Here is a 10,506-nt window from a genome sequence, read left to right on the forward strand (position 1 = left end):
GAGAGTGCTTACCCTGAGGCTGGCTGCTGCCTTCTCCTCTGCCTAGTGCAGTTGGGGTCTAGGCTATAATTTAAAGAAAGCATAAGTTCTCCCGCCATCTGGTGTGGTTGGGAGACTGTATATAGCGTCCTGCTGCCAGGTGCAGTTAGGTAAGCTTACCCCGGGTTCAGGAGCCGCAGGAGACGGGTTCCTTATGGAGGCATGGATTTGTCTGTCGGATGGCCGTGGCGGTAATGTAATCACGGAAACACCGCGCATGCCGGGGAGGCCGCGCGCGTCGCGAGAGTGCGCGTCAGTAGGCGCGACACCTCGGGAGTGTGGACGCACGCTGTGACGGGGGCAGTACTCCTGGCTATGATTGGACGCAATCGCGTCATGGCAGCGGGCGTCATTTAAGCGCGACACAGGCGCAGGACGGCGCCATTGTTGAATCCAAACGCCGGCAAGAGAATCTAAGAACCCGGGGACTGGGATTATATGCCACTGCTTCTCCAGAGGGCAGCTGCAGGAGGCGATTTCAGAGTAAAGGTAAGGCCCTAGGCTTTTGCCAGGGCTCTATGTGGTGCCTGCATACCAGTGCTTACTCTGTGTGTATCCCTGGGCAGATACTTGCAAACACTGTAAACTATGGAGGAAGAAAGAAAGCAGCCTGCAAAATCAGGGTAAGCAGGAAAGGCAGTTAGTCATTTATTTATTCATTTATTTTGATGTGGTTATTTATTTTCCTCATGGTATGTGTTATTAGTATAGTCAGGCACTCATTATGTGTGCTCTCTGGCAGGTCTGAAGCAAGCAAGGAAAAGGCAGAAGGAAAGGCCAAGCATAAAAAAATGCATCTGGCTAAATGCACACTCTGTGACAAGACGCTTCCTGACAGATGTGCAGGGTCTGTCTGTGATAATTGCAAAGGTTCTCAGATACTGGCACCTTCACAAATGACAGAGCTGGTTGCAAAACTTAGGACAGCATTGGCAGATACTTTCGTGACAAAGGAGGATCTGGCAAAGATGTCGGCCAAAAGGCCTAGGGAAGTTGACTCTGCTAACTCAGAGGATTCAGAGGAAGGTCCTGCTCCTGCTATAGAGGAGGAAGTCGAAGAAGGAGAGGTGATGCAGGAAAAAGCAGAGTTAGAGTTTAACCCTGACTTGCTGGATAATCTGCTTACGCTGGTGAACAAGTCCCTTAATATAGACGTAGCACAAGAGGAAGGCAAGTTACAAGATTTGCTTTTCAGAGACAAAAAGAAAAAATCTAAGACATTCCCGCTGTCTTTGACACTCAAAGAAGTAGTAGAGGACGAGTGGGCTCACCCGGATAAAAAGGTGGCGGTACCACTGAGGGTTAATAAAATGTACCCTTTCGAGCCTCAGGAAGTCAAGACGTGGGAGGAGCCGCCGAAGGTAGACGCGGCTATTGCACGCATATCTAGGAAGACGACGCTTCCATTGGAGGACGCCAATATATTCAAAGACTCCATGGAGCGTAAAATGGAGATGGGGTTGCGTAAGCAACACGTCACATCAGGAGCTGCGATCAAGGCGTCATCAGCGATTGCGATTACTTCTAGAGTGCTCAGGTCGTGGTGTCAGGACCTAGAGTCAGATATGATTGACGGCATCAAAAGGGCAGATCTGCTGAAGATTGTACAGAATATGCAGGTTGCCATAGAATTTGTTTGCGATGCCTCTCTAGACGCAGTCAGGCTGGCAGCAAGAGTTAACGCCAATGCAGCAGTTGTAAGAAGGGCCCTGTGGCTGAAACCGTGGGCAGCCGATGCCCAATCAAAGAATAAGCTCGTATCCCTACCTTTTCAGGGAGAGTATTTATTTGGAAAAAAACTCGATGACATCATCACAAAGGTGTCAGGAGGGAAATCAGTGTGGTTGCCACAGGATAGGGGTGCAAAGAAGCCCTTTAATAAATCTCAGAGGTTCCAGCAATCGGAATTCAGAGAGGCGAGAACTTACAGGCCAGGAAGGAACTATAGACGGCCGTGGTTTGGAAATCGGAGTTCCTTTCGAGGTCAAAGAAACAAGGAAGGAAGGTTCTCGTTCAGGCAGTCATCACAATGACGCCAGGGACAAGGTCGGGGGCAGGCTGTTAGAGTTCAAACAGGCCTGGCTCCGATCTACAGAGGACCGGTGGGTACAAGAAGTGGTCTCCACCGGGTACAAAATAGAATTTATCATGACTCCCGGGAACTGGATGGAGGAATCCCCTGTGCCAAGGTGCCCGAAAGAGAGGGAGGCGCTAATGAGCAGCCTGCAGACTATGATCTCTCAGGGTGTTGTGGTCATAGTACCCAAGGATCAGGAAGGTCAAGGCTGGCACTCCAGATTTTTCATGGTAAAAAAGGCGACAGGGGGTTTCAGGACCATTCTGGACCTGAGGAGACTCAATACATATGTCAAGACACAAAACTTCAAAATGGAGTCGATAAGGTCTATCCTCCCAGACATCAAACAAGGGTCTTTTCTGACAACAATCGACTTAATAGACGCTTACTTACATATTCCTATATGTCAGCAGCACCAAAGATACCTAAGGTTCAAAATCAAAGGAACTACTTACCAATTTACGGCTCTGCCGTTCGGCCTATCCACATCCCCAAGAACCTTCACAAAGGTTCTGGTTGTGCTCATAGCAAACTTAAGAAAAGAGGGTGTGACAATATGGCCATATTTGGACGACCTACTAATTATGGCAAAAACAGAAGGAATGGCGAGAGATCATACAGAGAAGGTGATGAAGTATCTAAAGCATCACGGGTGGCTCATAAACAAGGAAAAAAGTCACTTGGAACCATCAAGAGCTGCAAAGTATCTGGGTGTGGTGATAGATACAGAAGCCATGAGGGTCAGATTGACGCCAGAAAGGCAGGAGAAACTAAGGTCGGAAGTAACCAAACTTCTGAGAAAAAGGCTAGTGTGCGCAGGAGATTGCCTAAAGATTTTAGGTCTCATGTCGGCAGCGCAAGACACTATCAAATGGGCCCGATTTCATACAAGAAACCTACAAGGGTGCTTTCTATCACAATGGGATGGCGACGGGAAGAATCCCATGCAAAGGATTTCCTTGTCAAAGCAAGCGAAAGAAGACCTAAAGTGGTGATGGACACAAACAGGTTGAGACAAGGAAGGTCATTCGCAAAAAGGGAGCAGATATTAGTCACCACCGACGCCAGCCAGTCTGGATGGGGAGCTGTGTGCGGCAGAAGAACAGCACAAGGTCAATGGAGACAAGCCGAGTCAAGGGCACACTCAAATGTAAGAGAGATGAGGGCAGTGCTGATGGCATGTCGAGCATTTCAGGTACAACTGTGGCAAAAGGAAGTTGTAATCAGATCAGACAACAGGGCTGTAGTGGCGTACCTGAACCGCCAAGGCGGTACAAGGAGCCGGGAACTAATGAAGGAGACAGCAAACATACTCCAGTGGGCAGAAAAACAGGTCCAAAGCCTGTCGGCAGTGTTTATCGCAGGCAAGGAAAACCAGCGAGCGGATGCCCTAAGCAGGTGGTCAATAAGACCAGGAGAGTGGGAATTGTCACCGCAAATATTCGACATGCTGACGAGCCACTGGGGAGTCCCGCAGGTGGACCTAATGGCCACCAAGTACAACGCAAAGGCAAAAAAATTTATATCAAGGCACTGGGAACAAGGGGCGTGGCAGGCGGACGCCCTAACCGCCAGTTGGGGAACAGGCCTGGCATACGTTTTTCCCCCATTCCCAGTGATACCGAGACTGTTGAACAAAATACAACAGGAGCGAATGACAGTCATAGCAGTCCTGCCCTACTGGCCGAGGCGAGCCTGGTTTGCCAAGGTGGTCAGGATGGCGGTGGATGCTCCTTGGGAACTACCGGACATAGAGAACCTGATACGACAGGGGCCTCATGTACAGAGGCAGCCCGCCCACTGGAATCTGATGGCGTGGCTGCTGAGACAAGAAACTTGGTAGCAAGGGGGTTTTCCAGAAAAGTGGTGGATACCCTGTTAAAGGCGAGAAAACATTCTACGTCTAAGACTTTTATTACCAGATATGGAAGGCATATACAGAACTCTGCAGAAGGGAAGGTAAGGACCATAAGCTGGTCACTTCGGTACTGGACTTCCTGCAGAGAGGGCTAGAAAGGAACCTCTCAGTGAGCTCTTTAAAGGTGCAAGTGGCGGCTTTAGGAGCTATGATGGACATTAGACTGGCAGATAACAAGTATGTTCAGAGGTTTTTACAAGCATCAAAGAGAATAAGGCCTTCTTTTCACAGACCCATGGCGCCATGGGATCTGAACATGGTGTTAAATGTACTGACAGAAGAACCATTCGAGCCGTTGGAGGAAGTATCCACCAGAATGTTGTCGCTGAAAGTGGCCTTCTTGGTGGCAATAACATCCGCAAGGCGGGTGTCAGAGTTGCAGGCTCTTTGGGCTGAGGAGCCGTTTCTGAATGTGTTCAACGACAAGGTGGTCTTAAGGACTAACCCTAGCTTCCTGCCAAAGGTAGTGTCACGATTCCACGTGAATCAGGAGATAGTACTACCCACCTTTTGCGACAAGCCGACAAATGAAAAGGAGGCTAGATTGCATAAATTAGATGTCAAACGGGCTATACTGATCTACCTGAAGAGGGTGGAATCATGGAGGAAGACTTACTTTTTGTAATATCAGAAGGAAAAAACAAAGGCTTGGGAGCCACCAAGACAACGATAGCTAGGTGGATCAAGTCATGCATAGCAGAGGCATACAAGATCAAAAAGATAGATCCGCCCGAAGGCATCAAGGCACACTCTACAAGGGCAGTTGCGGCGTCATGGGCAGAAAGGGGCGCGGCCTCAATGGAAGAACTGTGCAAGGCGGCATGCTGGGCCTCAGCACACACTTTCACCAAACACTACAGAGTAGATGTAGGGTCATCAAGTGATGCAAAGTTTGCGAGGAAGATTCTTAGCGCAGTGGCGCTATAAAAAAAAAGAAGAAAGTTGAGGACAAGGAAGAGGAGGTGAAGAGAACCTCGTATCCTTTTTGTTTTCCCATTTTGGTGTCCTGTTTATTTGTTTATTTGGACATATTGCATTGAATAGTAATTTTAAGTTGAAACCCACCCAGTGACGTAACTGCTAGGGTATTACCCAGAGGTTGGCTGCCATGGGGAGGTAGAGGAAAGTACGGATTATTACCTGTTAGTATGATTTCCTCTACTCCTCCATGGCAGCATTATTCCCGCCCATGTGTAACTTAAAAAAAAAAAAAAAATGATGATGAGTTATATGTGTATGTTATGTTTAAGCTGTATAATTTAAAAGACACTGAGCCTAGGAAGGGGCAGTCCTTTATATAGGGGAGGTGTCTTTTTTATTCCTTTCCAGATATCTACCTATAGGGAGAGAACCCAGAGGTTGGCTGCCATGGAGGAGTAGAGGAAATCGTACGAACAGGTAATAATCCGTACTTTTATGCTCAGCTTTATTAGGAATTTATTTTCTAAAACTTTAAAAACATGTCTGAAAAAATAAACGTATTTCAAAAAGTCAGACTATAAAACTATGGGTTTGTTCATTCAAATGTTTGGGGTCAATTCACAGCACTGTGAATATTGCTGGGAGGGAGCTACTGAAATCAGCGAGCTGTTACGTCAGAGAATTACGGTAGGTGTTGTAGCGAGAACCGACAATTCCGCCAGTTTTGCATGAAATCCACTAGTTAGAGTTAAAAGTGCTCTGAAGTAAATAAATTCGAGAACTCAAGAGTTGTAACAGGAGTTGTGTAGCCACAATATTATCAACAGTTATGTGTGTATATATATTTGAACAGTTACATCAGTCCCTGGCCCAGTAGAGCTTACAATCTATATTCCCTACCACATGTACACACAGTAGTGTTCAGTTTTGTGAGGAGCCAATTAACCTACCAATATGTTTTCGGATTGTGGAATGAAACCAAAGTACCTGGAGGAACCAACAATATTGATATATTTTACTGATGCATGGCATGCAATGGATGTCTGATGTAGTCAGAAAAGTAAACAGGGGCAGATGGTTTATGACTGATGTAGAATAGTTTTGCCATTGATAGTGGAGAACCAGATGGTTTTCCCCCATCGATGGCTCAGCATAACCAAATAGTTTTTATTTTTCCCCAATATGCCGGCACATGGAGAATAGCTCTACCCCTGACACCCGTGAAGCCGAGCCCTCAGGTTCTGATTGGGCCAGTCAGTCAAAGAAAAGTGATGGCCATCGATAGGTAAAACCATTGATGGTCATACATTACATAGTATGCAACCATCGATGACCATGTGCCCCATTGTCTATGGCTGGGGTAGCCAACTCCAGTGCTCGAGAGCTACCAACAGTTAATGTATTCCATGTATTTTCACATAATCAAAAGTGAAGTAATAAGCTCCACCCGTGGATCTTTGAAAATGTTTCAGCTAGTAATGAGTGCACCTGTGAGGTGAGCTGGAAAATGGGAACTGTTGGTAGCTCTCGAGGACTGGAGTTGGCTACCACTGGTCTATGGCAAGCAAGCAAAAGGCTCTTTTACTCAGAACTTGCCAAGCTCCTCCCATCACAGCTCGGCACATGCTGTCCTGACCCTAATGCTGAGATCGGAGGGGAGGGACTGGGTACTGCAATAAGGTGAGATGCAGGGACTTCCCAGGCTGCCGCTGATCTCTGATGCAAGCCAGGGAGAACCCCGGAGAGTAGACTGTCAGCAGAACTTCTGGGGGCGGGGCCTGATGGAGACCTCATCAGTCCCTGCCCCCAGTAATGCAAATCCTGCAAAAGGTCTCCAACAAGGGGTGGGGCTAAATATGAACAATTTGCATATTTAGACCCACCCCTTCTGCCGATAAAGCCGCAAATTGTGGCAATTTAAAGCTTATGCTACCGGGGGGAAGGGGGTCCGCCGGAATCTGGAGGGTTGCCCTTCTTTCTGGGGGGCCAGGAGGGGGACCTGATTTTCGGGAGGCTCCCGGCCATTCCGTGAGGGTTGGCAACCCTGACATAAGCCCTCCCCTCTGCTGCCTGTCATACACTGTGACAGACACAGCAGCAGCACCTGCACATCATTGTACACAGCAGCAGAGTTGCAGAGCAGGTATAGCGCTTATACATCCAAGTGCCTCTACTGAGTGGGTAATGCCAACTCTGGCTTTAGGTGATCACTCTTAGCAGAGGCAATTGCAGTGCCTATCAGGTAGTGTGGGAAGGGGATTTCACAGCACATATATAATACATGTTATCAGGCATGTTATATACGTGCTGGATCGATCGCTCGGGGATCACCAGCACTGGCTGGGAATCAGAATAAGCTATTAGTGTATTAAGCCCGCCACCGGCCAATAGGAGTCCAGGGAACGGGCTTAACACTACACTAGTGTATGCCAAATCCCAGGTGCTGTGTCAGCACCTGACGATTCAGATTTGTCACTCTCCGATTGAATCGATCCAGCACATATTTTATATGCATGTATATATGTGCTGTGTGACTTGCCCCTGCAATATTTGTAGGCGCTGCAGCGGCCTCTGACTCTTACAGAAGTTTAACTCCATGGTGCCCATAATGCTAACAGTATCAGTGCGTAGATCAGGAGAAAAAGATTTAAAGATAAGACAAAAGACTTGTTATCTAGGCCAGCGGTTCTCAAACTGTGGGTCCTGACCCCAAAGTGGGTCCCGACCACCTCAGAATGGGGTCACGACTCCATGTTGCTGACCATCAGATTAATGTGTCTGTGGAGGGGGGGACAGGGGATAACTCATTAAGTAAACACCCTCTGCTTCCCTCTTCCATCCCCCCTTTCCCATCCCCTCATGTCACAATAATGGGTACTTAACTTCACTGACCACACATTCTGTGGTAACTTTTTGGGGTCCTGTAATAATTTTTATTGTTTGGTGGGGTCCCAGAGCAAAATAGTTTGAGAACCCCTGATCTAGGTCAATTCATTTGGGCCTGCAAGCTGTTTTCACAGAAAATGACATTCACAATTATATTCCACACGCTTTACTTTTGCTTAGGAAATTCACATTTAATTTTGTATGCACCCCTCTTAACAGGTGAAAAGGGTAAAATCTTTATTGAAGGCATAACCTCTGGTGTACCCCTGCTGGTGCATAAGCATGTACTTCAATTGGTATAAAATAATAATAAACATATCAGGTTACTCTTTACCTAGAACGGCGCCCACGATGTCCATCGCGGGTAAAAAATCGCGGCTATCGCATGCACTAAAAAAACCAGATTGCCCGCGATTTCCCATAGGGATCAATGTTAAAAGTGTGATTGGACGCGATTTTACTGTTCAATGCCTCAATGCCCGCGATTTTTCCATAGGAAACAATGTTAAATGGGCCACAGAGCCCTAATAGTCCCCCTGAAGTCTGAAATGGCCCCCACAATTGTTAACGCCACCCCACGATCAACGTGAACCCGAAGAGTGGCGAGCGGCGGCGGTACGCGTCCTCCGACCTTTTCATACCCCCACTATCCACGTCGGCGTGGAGTTGAAAATAGAATAGTGTGGCGAGCCCGAAGCGTGGCGAGCGGACGCGGATACCTGTGAAGCCCGCGAAGGGACGCGTTTACCTGTGAAGGTATCCGCGTCCGCTCGCCACACTATTCTATTCTCAACTCCACGCCGACGTGGATAGTGGGGGTATGAAAAGGTCGGAGGACGCGTACCGCCGCCCCTCGCGGGCTCGCTGCGCTCGCCACGCTTCGGGTACACGTTGATCGTGGGGTGGCGTTAACAATTGTGGGGGCCATTTCACACTTCAGGGGGACTATTTGGGCTCTGTGGCCCATTTAACATTGTTTTCTATGGAAAAATCGTGGGCATTGAGGCATTGAACAGTAAAATCGCGTCCAATCACACTTTTAACATTGTCCCCTATGGGACATCGCGGGCATCGCGTCGCACCCGTTTTTTAGTGCATTTGATGGCCGCGATGGGCGCCGTGCTAGGTAAAGAGTACCCATATCAGTTCTTCAGGTGAATTTCTCTAAAAAGATCAATAATTGCTTAAATGATGTGGAACATGTATTTTATTGATGGGAGAGTGGTTTTGAACTTGCTGATGAGAACTAAAAGGTTTATTCCAACTACTTACAAAACTGTATTAAAGCACTGGAAAAATCACTTTAGATATTCTGCCATCAATAAGTGAAAAAATTAGTTGACGTATTTTAAAAACCTTCAGTACTTCACTTATGGCCACTAACTGCCTTCCATAGGGCCTTGCTATTTCAGTTGTCTCATTATTGAAGTCCAAGAATTTTGGGGGGCTTTTCCCAGGTAACATGTTGTCGAAGAGTCACATAACCATAACCTTGCTACGGGCACCGCACAAACTGCCATTTCTAACTTAATCTTGCATTTCCTGGGCAGACGCATTCACATGGTGTATGCAAAATAAAAACACACCTAATTTTTGCAAACTAGCTCTTAATACAATGCACCCCAGTGTCTTTTATGCACACTTGTACCAATAAGCATTGAGTTATTCCTCAATGCATGTATCCATACCCTCCAACATTTGAAGGGCAGAAATCGGTACACATTTAGGGAGGGGCGTGGCCATGGGTAAAGTGGGTGTGGCCTTGGGTAAAGTGGGCGTTGTCACATCCCCAGGCACCCTGCCCCCTGGCCCAGCAATTGCTGCAGCTCATGTCACATGGTGGCTTGGTGGACTGCTAGCATATTAAATAAGTATATTTAATACTTATTTAATAAATAATAGATAAGTATATTAAATATACTTAATTAATATGCTAGCAGTCCACCAAGCCACCATGTGACATGAGCTGCAGCAGGTGCACATGTCACATGATGGACAGAGTACAATATAACAGAGTCAAGTGAGGAGATTTTATTATTCAGTCAGTGCAGCCTGAGCCACAGAATTGACAGCTGGGCAGAGAGAGCTGTCTGTGCGCTGCCCGGCTGGCTGGGTATGGTCTCCTGCGTGCTCTCTCCCCACTGTCCCCTCCTTTCACTGTATACCCGCCATCTTTATACTCCCAAGTTCTCCAGAACGGAAGACACCCGTGGTGGTCTCCCGCATAGCCGGCCGTTACCTTGCAGTGACATGTGTACACATGCGCCCAGTGCACCCAGGCTGATGTCGGCGCCGGGATCCCAAGGGACTCGGAGGAGATCGGAGTGCGGTCGCCGCAGGGGGGGGTGCAGTAAGATGGCTGAGTAGCGGCAGCAGCCTGGTCTATTTTCAATTATCCCACTGGACGGCCGCGAGCCAATAGGAGCTCCCGGTCCAGGCAGCCAATCATGAGCGGCTGCCGGACTGTGAGCTCCTATTGGCTCGCGGCCGTCCAGACTAGGGAGAGTTGATAACAGCATCGGACCAGGCTGCTGCCGCTGCTGCTTTGACATGACTATACGGCATAAAGTCAAAAACTAGATCCAGCCGGGCAGCGCACAGACAGCTTTCTCTGCCCGGCTGTTAATTCTTTAAAAAATCGGTACATTCGGTACAAGTTTAATTT

The 10,506-nt window shown here is 47.8% G+C and overlaps 1 long non-coding RNA gene across 1 annotated transcript in view; it reads right to left on the bottom strand.

The window, feature by feature from the left end:
* The window catches only part of LOC146074284 (uncharacterized), a 307,386-nt gene that overhangs the window by 34,010 nt on the left and 262,870 nt on the right, over positions 1-10,506 (bottom strand). The window lies entirely within an intron of this gene.

Source organism: Crinia signifera, chromosome 4 (assembly GCF_055691185.1).
Source record: "Crinia signifera chromosome 4, ASM5569118v1, whole genome shotgun sequence".
NCBI lineage: Eukaryota > Metazoa > Chordata > Amphibia > Anura > Myobatrachidae > Crinia > Crinia signifera.